This window comes from Kogia breviceps, chromosome 19, assembly GCF_026419965.1.
Source record: "Kogia breviceps isolate mKogBre1 chromosome 19, mKogBre1 haplotype 1, whole genome shotgun sequence".
Classification (NCBI taxonomy): domain Eukaryota; kingdom Metazoa; phylum Chordata; class Mammalia; order Artiodactyla; family Physeteridae; genus Kogia; species Kogia breviceps.
This window is the reverse complement of record NC_081328.1, coordinates 553,203-566,752: the sequence shown is the minus strand read 5'-3', so window position 1 is coordinate 566,752 and position 13,550 is coordinate 553,203. Positions and strand designations below refer to the sequence as shown.

The 13,550-nt window shown below is 46.2% G+C and overlaps 1 protein-coding gene across 1 annotated transcript in view; it reads left to right on the top strand.

Annotated features, from left to right (window-relative positions):
* Window positions 1-281: 281 nt before the first annotated feature.
* Window positions 282-13,550, top strand: part of TNFRSF13B (TNF receptor superfamily member 13B) — a 29,262-nt gene continuing 15,993 nt past the window's right edge. Inside the window, exon 1 of the mRNA XM_067021480.1 lies at window positions 282-291. The gene's annotated coding sequence lies outside the window, so the exon portion shown is untranslated. The remainder of the gene's footprint in view (window positions 292-13,550) is intronic.

Here is a 13,550-nt window from a genome sequence, read left to right as displayed (position 1 = left end):
CCCGGCTGCAGCCTGCTGTGTGTGACGGGGCAGGAGACCAGGCCCGGCGGGCAGTGCACCCTGGGGGCTCAGCAGACAGCGTCCAGGGGGGCTCCTGGAGCATCAGGCTGGGCCCACACCCCTCAGCTCCCGAGACAGAGGGCGCAGGCGCCGAGGGAGGGGAGCCGCTGATTTACATCCTACAGGCGGCGCGGGGGGCGGGGGGGAAACCCAGGAAGTGCAGCCCCAGCACTAATCAAATCTAGGCTAATAATAAACGTCCTGAGTAATGAGCGGCCTGCGCCGGAGCAGGTGAGGCGGCTGCAGCCGGGTGGGCCAGGAGGAGCCACGTGAGTAGCCAGGGAGGTGGGAGTGGGCGCGAGGGGCTCCGCCTGGGGCTCCGCGCGGCATCGGGGACGCAGGGGAAGCGGCGCCCACGGGAGACGGGCAGGCTCGGGCTGCCCCGGGGCCTCCGCGCCCGTGCACGTGCAGAGCCCCGGGTCTGGGGCCCTGGGGGTCTGGCCTTGCTTGCCGGAGAGCAGCCGCAAGATGGAGGGTCGGACTCACAGGCAGGAAGTCCCTCTCCCTCCCACCCCAGGCTGGCCCCAGGACCCACAGCTAGATGGGCCGGGACGTTTTTTAAACATCAGGAGCGTTTAACGGGCCCTCCTGCAGACATCGACCCGCGTCCACACTTCCAGGATTACCCACGCCCCGCTGGATCACTTTAGAGACAAGTCCAAACAGTGTGGTTTTGATCTGTAAATACCTCTGTGTTTCTCTCTTAAAAACAAAAACTCCTTACAAAACAAAATCCCCGGGCTTCCCTGGTGGCGCAGTGGTTGAGAGTCCGCCTGCCGATGCAGGGGACGCGGGTTCGTGCCCCGGTCCGGGAGGATCCCACGTGCCGCGGAGCGGCTGGGCCCGTGAGCCGTGGCCGCTGAGCCTGCGCGTCCGGAGCCTGTGCTCCGCGACGGGAGAGGCCACAGCAGTGAGAGACGCGCGTACCGCAAAAAAAAAAAAAAAAAAAAAAAAAAAAAAAAAAAAATCCCCCCAAACTCTCACGCAATGACGATTTCTGCAAAGAACGATTCCTTAGTGTCTCCACAGCGCCCATGTTCAGACCTCCCCGACTGTCTTCTCAATGTCTTTTCCAGCTGATTTGTTCAAATCAGGACCCAAACACCATCATTTTGGTTATATGTTTTAATCTAGTACATTCCCACTCTGTCTCATGTCTTCCCTTGCTTGCTGTTTTTTTATTTTTTTTATCAAAGAAACCAGATCACTTATCCTATAGAATTTTTATCAGGGCAGGTTTTGAAGGTTTGCGCAAAGGCTCACACCTGGAAGCATGGGTGCTAAAGCAGGTGGAAGGGTCCAGGCCCCTCACCGCGCAGACAGGACCCCCGGCCGGGTTGCAGGGGCCACGGCTGCTCTGGCCGCCGCGTGCCGGGCAGGGCGCACGTCTCCTCTGCGAGTGCTCTGCACGGGGATCCTTTGCGTCAAGCAGCCACATCCCCGGATGCGCTCCCAGCCGAGGGCTCGGATGTGTACGATTTCTGAGAGAGTCGGACCAGGAAGGGACAAGAGGTTGCCTGTGTTGCGTTGACACGTGAAGGAGACGGGCAGACAGCTGGGGTGCAGGAGAGCCCGGGCCACAAACCCAGGCCTGCGAGAGCTCTCCCCTTCTTCCCGTGCTCGATATGGCTTCTGTCCTGCTGGCCAGTGTCGATCTGGAGCCTCTCCCGCCCTTCTTTGGGTCTGGATGATGCTTCTGGGACCTTATGTAGGTTCCGGTGGTGTTGGAGGAGGGGTGGGCAGGGGCAGCGCAGACATCCGGTCAGCTGGGTGTCTGCCATCTGGCCGCGGGGGCTCTGTGTCCCTGTCAGGCCCGGTGGCTCGGTGCCCTCTGACCAGGAATGGGTCTTGGAGGCTTCCCAGGCCGCCCCCGTCCGATCCAGCCTGCTGTCCACTGGCCGTCGCTTCCCAGTGGGTAGGGTGGTGGCAGCTCCCAGCCTCCTCTCCCCAGATGACAGAAGGCTCAGGGGTCTCTTCAATTTTGCGTGGTCCTCTGCTTATTTTCTTTTAATTGAAACACAGTTGATTCACAATGTTGAGTTAGTTTCTGGTGTAAAGGGATTCAGTTATGCACCTATATATTCTTTTCAGATTCTTTTCCATTATGGTTTATCACGGCACATTGGACATAGATCCCTGTGCTATGCAGTAGAAGCTTGTTGTTTATTTTATACATACTAGTGTGTCTGCTAATCCCAAACTCCTAATTTAGGTCCTCTTGCTTGTATTTATTTATTCACATGTAGTTTTTGGCTGGGCCGTGTGGCTTGTGGGATCTTAGTTCCGCGACCAGGGGTCGACGCGGGGCCCCGGCAGTGAAAGCATCCAGCCCTGACCACTGGGCCGCCAGGGAATTCCCAGGCCTCTCGCTTTATAAGTTTGCTCTGTGAATAGATGGTCGTCACAGGCTGGAAGCCCAGAAAGTGTAAACAGGTACATAACACAGCCTTTCTTTCCTCCTGGTCCTCTGTCCGCCCAGCCTTCCTGCCCCCTCTAGAATAAACAGCTCTGTTCAGATGCTTTACGAGCCACAAAGTTCACCCGTTTCAGAGCTGTGCAACCATCACTATAATCTAATTCTAGTACATTATCATCAGCCCCCAAAACACCCCTGTCACTCCGCGCCCCCCCCCACCCCACCCCCAGCCCTAGGCGAGCACTGACCTACCTTCTGTCTCTATGGACTCGCCTACTTTGGACATTTTACAAAAATGGAATGTGCTGTTTGATTACCGGCCTCTCCCATTAGCACGTCTTTGAGGTTCACCCATGTGGTGGGGTGTCAGTACTTCATACCTTCTTGTGGCCAAATAACACTCTGTTGTACGGCTGGACCCCAGTTTACTCATCAGCTGATGGACATTTGGGTTGTTTCTACGTTTTGGCTGTTACGAACAATGCTGCTGTGTATATTCACATGCAAGTATTTGGGTGGACACGTTTTCACTTCTCTTAGGAGTGGACTTGCTGGGCCATATGGTAATTCTGTGTTTAACGTCCTGAGGGGCTGCCAGACTGTTTGCCACAGCGCCTGCACTGTTTTTATAATCCCGATGAACACAGGACGGGGCCAGGTCCTCCTCACCCTCGCCAACACTTGTTGTTATCCACTCGTTCATTACAGCTGTCCCAGCAGGTGTCTCACTGTGGTTCTGAGTTTCCCTTACGGCAAACGATGTTGAGCATCTTTGTGTGTGCTTATTAGCCATTCAGATAGCTTTTGGGGAAAATGTCTCTTTAACCCCCTAACCCTTTTCTTTTTTTCTTTTTTTTTTTTTTTTGCGGTACGCCGGCCTCTCACTGCTGGGGCCTCTCCCGCTGCGGAGCACAGGCTCTGGACGCACAGGCTCAGCGGCCATGGCTCACGGGCCCAGCCGCCTCGCGGCACGTGGGATCCTCCCGGACCAGGGCACGAGCCCGTGTCCCCTGCATCGGCAGGCGGACTCTCAACCACTGCGCCACCAGGGAAGCCCCCTAACCCATTTTTAAACTGGGTTATTTGTCTTTTCATTATTGCTGTAAAGGTTCTTTATATATTCTGGATACAAATCCCTTATCAGATATATGATTTGGAAATATTTCCTCCAAGTCTGTGGAATATCATTTTATCTTCTTGATGGTGTTCTGTGAAACACAAAAGCTTAAAAATTTTTATGAAGTCCAGTCTCTCAAACTTCTTTTTAATCATTTGTGCATTCAGTCTCACTGCCTAACCCCAAATCATGAAGATTTACTCCTGTTTTCTTCTAAAAGTCGTCTAGTTACATTTAGGTCTATTATCCACTGTGAGTTACTTTCTGTGTATGGTGTGAGTTAGGGGTCCACATTCATTCCTTTGAAGGTGGCTTACCCAGTTGTCTCAGCACCATTTGTTGAAAAGACTATCCTTTTTCCCGTTGAATCTTCTTGGTATCTTTGTTGAAAATCAATTGACCATAAATGTTAGGCTTTAGTTTTTGACTCTAAATTCTACTCTACTGACTGACATCTGTCCTTAGGCCAGTACTACACTGTCTTATTTACTGTTGGTTTGTAGTAAGTTTAGAAATTGGGACGTGTGAGTCCTACAACTTTGTTCTCTTTCAAGAGTGTTTCAGCTCTTCTGGGTCTCTTGCATTTCCATATGATCATAGGATCAGCTTTTCAAATTTTGCAGAAAAGCCAGCTGGGAATTTGATTGGGATTGCACTGAATCTGTAGAATTATTTGGGGAGCACTGCTATCCTAACAATATTAAGTCTTTCCATCCATGAATACGGAATATCTTTCCATTTATTTAGGTCTTCTTTCAGGAATGTTTTGTATCTTTCAATGTGCAAGTTTTGTACTTCTTTTGTTCAATTTATTGTGCAGCATTTTATTTAAAACACTGTTTTTGGTTTCTTATGTTTCCTTACAGTGTTTCTTTATGTATATACTAATACCTATAAATCTAGATGAGAACGTTCTCCCTTTTTGCAGAAAGAAAGAAAGGAAGGGAGCCTACGAGCCATGCTGTTATGGATCTTGTTTTGTTATTATTAAAAAAAATTTATTCATTTATTTGGTTGCGCCGGGTCTTAGTTGCGGCAGGCGGGCTCCTTAGTTGTGGCATGCAAACTCTTAGTTGCGGCATGCATGTGGGATCTAGTTCCCCGACCAGGGATCGAACCTGGGCCCCCTGCATTGGGAGCACAAAGTCTTAACCACTGTGCCACCAGGGAAGCTCCTTGTGTTTGTTTTTCCACTTAATATATCTTGGAGTTCATTCTAAAGCAACATACAGAGAGCTTCCTCACCCCTTTTCTACAGCTGCAGAATAGCCCAGTAGATATAATTTACTCAGTCAACCCCCGACTGATGGACATTTGTGCTACTTCCAATCTTCTGCTACTACAAACATTGCTGTCATGAATTTATCATTTTGCACTCGGAAATAAATCCCAGAGTTTAATCACTGTATACCAGCGGGTAAAAACCTCAGTCATTTTGACTAATGTTGCCAAATCTCCCCCCTTGAGGGTTTTACCCCGATTCCTCTCCTTCCAGAGTGAATGGGCGCCACTCTCCTTGTGACCCTGCCAACAGGAGCTGTTACTAAACTTCTGGATTTTTAGCAAGCTATTAGGGGGATGACGGTCTCAGTGTCGTTCAGATTTGCTTGCCTCTTAGGAATGAGACCAGACAAATTTATGCTGTTCATCCCTGTCTGAACTGCCTGTTCATTACCTTTGCCCAATTTTCTGTCGGGTGGCTGGCCTTTTCCTTTCTGCTTACTCTTTTTTTTTTTGTATGTGTGTGTTTCTCCTTTTGTATTGTTTATTTATTTATTTATTTATGGCCGCGTTGGGTCTTTGTTGCTGCACGTGGGCGTTCACTCGTTGCGGTGAGCGGGGGCTACTCTTCATTGCAGGTGCGCAGGCTTCTCATGGCGGTGGCTTCTCTCGTGGCACAACACGGGCTCTAGGCGCGTGGGCTTCAGTAGTTGTGGCACTTGGACTCAGTAGTTGTGGCTCACGGGCTCTAGAGCGCAGGCTCAGCGGTTGTGGCTCATGGGCTTAGTTGCTCCGCGGCGTGTGGGATCTTCCCGGACCAGGGCTTGTACCCGTGTCCCCTGCATTGACAGGCAGGTTCTTTTTTCTGTGTGTGGTACGCGGGCCTCTCACTGTTGTGGCCTCTCCCGCTGTGGAGCACAGGCTCCGGACGCGCAGGCTCAGCGACCATGGCTCACAGGCCCAGCCGCTCCGCGGCACGTGGGATCTTCCCGGACTGGGGCACGAACCCATGTCCCCTGCACCTGGCAAGCGGACTCTCAACCACTGCACCACCAGGGAAGCCCTCTAGAAGTTTTTAAAATTTTATTCTTTTTCACACTTAAATCTTCAGGCTGACTTTTCAATCTAGGGGAAATTATTTTCTGTGTTTTGTGGCCCAATCATTTTGTGCCGAGAATCCTTTCCTCTAAGTTCTGAAAGCAAAAGCCACGATTTCTGCTGTTCCCACCCCCACCCCCCACCTCAGGACACCTCTGCCCTGAGTCCTACTTGAAGGGAGGAGATGCAGGCAGGGGAGGGGGTAGAATTAAACGCAGACATTACGCAATGTCAACACAGCGCAGGAACGAGGGTCGCTTTCTACTCCACATGGCTTCACTGAGGACAGCTCCGTATAAAGTATTTGGCTATTGGTGAGCAGTGGCCGAGGGCCTACTGTGTGTATCACAGAAGCACTGGGCTCAGAAATGAATGAGACAGTGTAAGGAGGTAGACAGCTACACCCTCAGACATCAAATTACAAAATAAGAAACATCACCAGGTAGAAGGCGCTCAGGCCACACGGCCATCCAGGAAGGCACACCTGAGACATCTCGGAGGAGAGGTCAGGGGACACGGCAGCGTACAGGGACAGGTGTCTTTGGGAAGCTACAGTGCTTCAGCCACAAGCTGAGGTTCTGGGGGCAGTTCCCAGGCCCGGAGCGCAGATTTGCTGATGATGAAATGATTATAATTAATCCAGCATATTTTAAACCACTTTATCCAAATAACTACCACTCGGCAACCGCACCTCGGGCCAGTTCCACGCGTGTCACGTGCACGTCCTCGAGGAACCCTCCCCTGCAAAGAAGCACCCACAGTCCCCGTTTACAGAAGAGAAAACTCGAGGCTGTGCTGCCAGCCTTCCCCAAGCTGGCTGGCTGGTGACTCACAGCTGTACATTCTGTCACTGAACCGTGGGAGATCGGTTTTCAGAATGAGTCAACAGGAGGGAGAAATTACAATGGGAAGCAACGGTCATCCACACCTTTCCCTCCTCCTCCTCCTCCTTCCCGATTCATAAAAGAGAGACCGTAAACGATCACTGTAATTCTCTCACCCGTCACCCAGAATGCTGAAACTGCTGAAACTGTCTCGGACCCCCTAGCCCACCACGTGCTCAAGGAGAGACCACCCTCTTTGCTGCCAGCTAATCCATCTGCCCCAAATGCAAAACCCTCTGCAGTTTTTCTCCCTCCTTCCTTCCTGTCTTATGAGTCCTGTCATTGCCCTGCTCACTGACAGTGGTCTAGGCGTGTCCCCTCTCACAAGTGAGTGACCATTGTACACACAAATTCAGAGTTATTCCCTGATGGTTGTTCACTTCAACATGACGATGTAAATTTTGTTCACAGCTGAGCCATGTGACCTCCCTGGAGTTGAAACTCCTGCGTTTCCTCTGCATGTCTCAGTCACTCACCCCCAGCTCTGGGGCAGATCCAGCCTGTCAAATGGTCAAGCAGACTCACTTACGTACGGTTCCCTTTCCACTGGAGATGTTCCTCCCGCTTTTCTCCTATTTTAGTTGAGACAGGGCTCCCCCTTGGCCTCCAGGCCATGTCCCAGGGACTCCCTTCACCATCATTCTGAGAATTTCTATCTTTCCCTCTTGACTGAGATGGACCCTGCTTTCCCCCCTCCTCCATCAGTTGAAAATCAACTGACCATAGATGGAGAGCTTATTTCTGGGCTCTATTCTACTCCACTGCTCTGAATATCCGTCTTTATTCCATTGTCACACTGTTCACTTTAGCATTGGAGTAAGTTTTGAAATCAGGAAGTATGGGTCCTCCAACTTTGTTCTTCTTCAAGATTGTTTTGACTATTCAGGGTCAAAAGAATTTTTAAGACAGGTTTCTCTATTTGTGTAAAAAAGTCACTGGGATTTTGTTAGGGATTGTATTGAAACTGTAGATCACTTTCGGTAGTACTGACATCTTAACATTGTCTTTCAATCCATGAACATGGGATGTTTTTTATTTAGATCTTCTCTAACTTCAGCAATGTTTTGTAGTTTTCAGGGTATACTTCTTTCACCGCCTTGGTTAAATTCATTCCTAAGTATTTTATTCATTTTTACGTCTCTGAATATGGATTTGTTTTCTTAATTTCCTTTTAGGATCGTTCATTGCAAGTATATGAAAAGTGCAACTGATTTTTTGTGTTGCTTTTGTATCTGCAACTTTGCTGAATTTTTATCTTTAACAGTGTTTAGTGTGTGAAATTGTTAGAGATTTGACATATAAGATCATGTCACCTATGAACAGATAATTTTACTTTCTCCTCTCCAATTTGAATACATTTATTTCTTTTTCTTGCCTAACTGCTCTTGCAGTACTATGTTGAATTGGAGTAGTAAGGGTGGGCATTCTTGTTTTGTTACTAGTCATAGGAGAGAAGCTTTCAGTCTTTCACCAATGAGTGTGATGTCAACTGTGGGTTTTTCATATATGGTTGTTATCATGTAGAGGAGATTGTCTTCTATTCCTACTTTACTGAATGTTTTTATCATGAAAAGGTGCTGAATTTTGTTAAATGCTTTTCCTGCCTCAAAATGATCATGTAGTTTTTTCCTTAATTCTTGTAGTGTATTACATCTATTGATTTTCATGTGTTGAACTATTATTGCATTCTGGAAATGAATCCCACTTGGTTATAATGTATAATCCTTTTAAGATGCTGTTGGATTTGATTGGCTAATATTTTGTTGAGAATTTTCGCATCTATATTCACAGGGCATATTGGTCTGTAATTTTCTTTCCTTATGATGTCTTTATTAGGCTTCAGCATCAGTGTTATGCTGACCTCACAGAGTTAGGAAGTGCTCCCCCTTCAACATTTCTGAAAGAGTCTGAGAAGGATTAGTTTTAATTCTTTAAATGTTTGGTAGAATTCACCAGTGAAGCCATCTGGTCCTGAGCTTTTTTTTTTTTTAATGATCACACTTTTAAAAAAATCTTTATTTATTTTTGGCGGCGTTGGGTCTTCGTTGCTGTGCGCGGGCTTTCTCTAGTTGTGGAGAGAGGGGGCTACTCTACATTGCGGTGTACAGGCTTCTCATCACCGTGGCTTCTCATTGCAGAGCGTGGGCTCTAGGCACACTGGCTTCAGTAGTTGTGGCGCACGGGCTTAGTTGCTCCACAGCATGTGGGATCTTCCCAGACCAGGGCTCAAACCCACGACCCCTACATTGGCGGGTGGATTTTTAACCACTGCGCCTCCAGGGAAGCTCTGGTCCTGGGCTTTTTGTTGGGAGGTTTCTTATTACTGATTCAATCTCCTTACCTGTTATAGGTCTTCAGATATTCTTTCTTCATGTATCAGTTTTTGTAGATTGTATGTTTCCAGGAATTGTCCATTTATTTAGATTACCTGATTTGTTGGTGCACAAGTGTTCACAGTACTCTCCTATAATCTATAAAATATGTACCAATGCCCCACTTTCATTTCTGATTTTAGTAATTTGAGTTTCGTCTCTTTTTCTTAGTCAATCCAGCTAAGGGTCTGTTAGTTTTGTAAATCTATTCAAAAACCCAACTTTTGGCTCTGTTGATTTTCTCTATTATAGTTTTTCTTTTTAATTTATTATTATTATTTTAACCAGTTCTTTCTATCTTTATTTATTTGGCTGCATCAGGTCTTAGTTGCAGCATGCAGGAGGATCTTGGCCATGACACGTGGGCTCTGTTGCGATATGCGGGCTCCAGAGTGTGCAGGCTCAGTAGTTGTGGCATGCAGGCTTAGTTGCCCCACGGCATGTGGGACCTTAGTTCCCCAACCAGGGACTGAACCTGCGTCCCCTGCATTGGAAGGCGGACTCTTAACCACTGGACCACCAGGAAGTCCCTATTACAGCTTTTCTATTCTCTTTTTTCTTTATCTCCGCTCTAATCTTTCCTTATGCTTGCTTTGGGTTTAGTTTGTTTTTCTTTTCCTAGTTTCTCATGGTATACAGATAGGTTAAGATCTGAGAAATTCTTCTTTTTTAGTGTACCCATTTATATCTACAAATTTCCCTCTTAGCATTACATTCACTGTATCCCATAACTTTTGGTACATTGTGTTTTCATATTCATTTATCTCAAGATATTTTCTAATATCTCTTGTAATTTCTTCTTTGACCCATTGGTTGTTTAAGAGTGTGTCGGGGGGAATTCCCTGGTGGTCCAGCAGTTAAGACTCTTTGCTCCCAATGCAAGGGGCCCGGGTTCAATCCCTGGTCTGGGAACTAGATCCTGCATGCTGCAACGAAGACCCGGCACAGACAAATCAATTTTTTTTTAAAAAAGTGTGTTGTTGAAGTTCCACATATTTGTGAACTTTCCAATTTTCCTTCTGTTATTGGCTTTTAGTTTCACTCCACTTTGATCAGAAAAGATTTTTTGAATTACTTTAATCTTTTAGAACCTATTAAGACTTGTTTTGTGACCTGATATATAGCCTGTCTAGGAGTATGTTCCAGGGACACTGTAGAAGAATGTGTAGTCTGCGTCGCTGAGTACAGTGTTGTGTATACGTCTGTTATATGGTTGCTTTACAGAGCTGCTCAAGTCATCTTGTCCTCATTGATCTTTTGTCCAGTTCTCCTACCCACTACTGAAAGTGGGGAATCGAAATATCCAAATATTGTCATAGAACTGTCTACTTCTCCCTTCAATTCCGTCAACTTTTGTTTCATATGTTTGCATTCTGTTGTAACACACGTGTTTATAATTGTTAAATCTTCTTGCTGTATCAAACTTTTAATCAATATATCTTCCCTTTGTCTCTTGTAACCTCTTTTGATTAAACTACTTTGTCTTATAATAATATAGCCACCTCAGTTATCTTTTGGTTATTATTTGCATGGACAATATTTGTCCATTGTTTTACTTTCAAGCTCTTGTGTCCTTTTATCTAAAGTAAGTCTCTTATAAACAGTATATAGATGAATACTGTTTTTTTAATCCAATCTCCCAGTCTCTGCCTTTTGTAATAGCAAAGTTTAGTCCATTTACAGTAATATGATTACTGATAAAGGAGTTACTTCTGTCATTTATCTATGTGTCTTCTGTATGTCTTATGTTTTCTGTTCCTCAGTTCCTCCATTACTGACTTTTCTTTTGTATTTAGTTGATTACTTGTAGTGCCATTTTTACTCCCTTTTTCTTTCAGTTTCTCTATGTTTTTAGTTATTTTTTTAAGTGATTACCCTGAGGATGACAATTAATGTCTTAAACCTCTAACAACTTAGTTTCGATAATACTTGGTTTCAGTAGTGTACAAACACTGTTCTTTATCTCTGTTCCTTCCTATTGATATTGATATTGTCATAGATTACCTTCACCAGTGCTCCTTATTTTTTCTTATGACTTCAAGTTACTGTCTAGTGCACTTTCATTTCAGCATGAAGGATGACTCCCTTTAGCATTTCTTGTAGGACAGGTCTACTGGTAACAAACTCTCTCAGCTTTTGCTTATCTGGAAATGTCTTAACTTCTCCTTCATTCCTGAAAGAAGGCTTTGCCAGATATGAAATTCTTGGTTGATAGTTTTTTTTTTTTTCCTTTTTGGACTTTAAATGTAACAGCTCACTTCTAGCCTCCATGATTTCTGAGGAGAAACCAGCTATTAATTTTATTGAGGATCCCCCGTATACGACAACTGTTTCTTTGTTGCTGCTTTCACAATTCATCGTCTTTGGGTTTCCACAATTTTATTACAATGTGTCTCAATGTGGGCGTCTTCGAGTTTATCCTGCTTGTTCATTGACAATCTCAAACGTGTATATTCATGTCTTTCCTAAGATTTGGGAAGTCTCCAGCCATTATTTCTTCAAATAGTTTCTCTCTCTCTTCTCTTTGAAACTCCTATGTGCATACGGTGTTACATCTGACGGGCCCCCACGAGTCCCTCAGGTTCTGTGGATTTTTTCTCATTCTTTTAAATTTCTGCTTCCTATTCTAAATAATTTCAATAGTCTTATCTCCAGGTTCACTGATCCTTTCTTTTTGGCTGCTCAGATCTGCTACTGAACCCCTCTAGGGAGTCTTTTCATTTCAGTTACTGGACTTCTCAATTCCAGAATTTCAGTTTGTTTCCATTTTTTAATAGATTATTTAGAGTGGTTTGAGGTTCACAGAAAAATGGAATGGAAATTACAGAGAATTCCCATATACCCCCCGTCCCCAAACACGCACAGCCTCCCCATCCATGTCCTGCACTAAAGTGGCACGCACACCCACTACAACTGAGTAACTACATGAATACGTCATCATTGTCCAAACTCCACAGTTTACACTGGGCTTCACTCTCGGTGGTGTACTTTCCACGGGATCTGACAAAATGTATAATGACTTGCATCCACCATGACAATATCATACAGACCGGTTTCACCGCTCTGTATAATCCCATGCTCCACCTTTCTCTCTCCCTCCCCCTCAACCCCTGGCAACCACTGATCTTGCTTCTGTTTCCAGAATGTCACAGAGCTGGGATCCTACAGAGCGGAGCCTTTTTAGCGTGGCTTTTGTCAGTCACATACACGTAAGATCTTTTCACGGTCTGAGCTCATTTCTTTTTAGTGCTGAATAAATTCCATTGTCTGGATGCACCACAGTTAACTTACCAGTTCACCTGCTAAAGGGCATCTGGGTTGCTTCCAAGTTTTGGTTCCTTTTTTACATCCTCTGTCTCTTTATTCATATCCTCATTTTGTTCTTACATCGTTTTCCTGATCTCCTTTAGTTCTCTGTGGTTTCCTGTAGCTCATGGAACATATTTAAGCCAGTAGATTTAACATCTTCGACTAATATTTCCAATGTCCAGGCTTCCTCAGGGATGGTTTCTGTCAAAGTCTTTTTTTTTTTTTGTGAATGTGCCATATTTTCCTGTTTCTCTATATGTTTTGTAAGTTTTCTGAGAACTGAACACTTTGGGCGTTACATTGCGTTAAGTCTGGAAATTTAACTCTCTCACTCCTCAGGGATTGCTGAGTTTTTTGTTGCTGAGAGCTGGAGTCTGTTTGTGACTCTTCCAAACTATTTTTGCGAAGTATGTATTCCTTGTGTGTGGTCACCAGAGTCCTGTTCCTTCGTCTCTGCAGTCAGCCAGCGACCTGACAAAGATTTTCCTAAATGTGTGACTCCCCAAATTGGGGGGCAGTAGATCTCTTTCAATCCCCTGGGAGCCACTTCAGCCCAGGGAGGCTGAAACAATGACCACCACCCTCTGGGCTGGCTCCTCAGTGATCAAAAGCGGCAAACCAGCGATTAGAACCCGTTATCCCAACATTCAAAGGACGAGGTCCTTACCGCCCATCCAGGTCCCAGCAAGTTGCCCCAGGGACATGAACAGCCACCACTCCACTACAGGCCAAAAGGCACCAAAACTCCCCTAACCTACCAGCCTCTTTGCCCAACTGCCCCATTGACAACCCCAGAGCTCCCGTATCGTTACTTCAGCCACGGCTGCCAGCCTGACGGCCGCTAGCGGAGAAGCAGGTCGCTGGGGCCTCCTCCGGGCCGTCTTCCCTGCCGTCGCTCTCACGCCCCCGCTTTGACCTGAAACGTCCACAGAGTTCCTAACTCACACAGCAGGTCCCTGTAGGTGACCTGCTTGTTCTCAAGGAGGCTTTAGAATCTCCTCCAAGTCTCTGTTGCTCCTGAATTTCACGATGGTGGGTCTTGGTTTGAGAGAATTTATTGTGCAGGATACCTG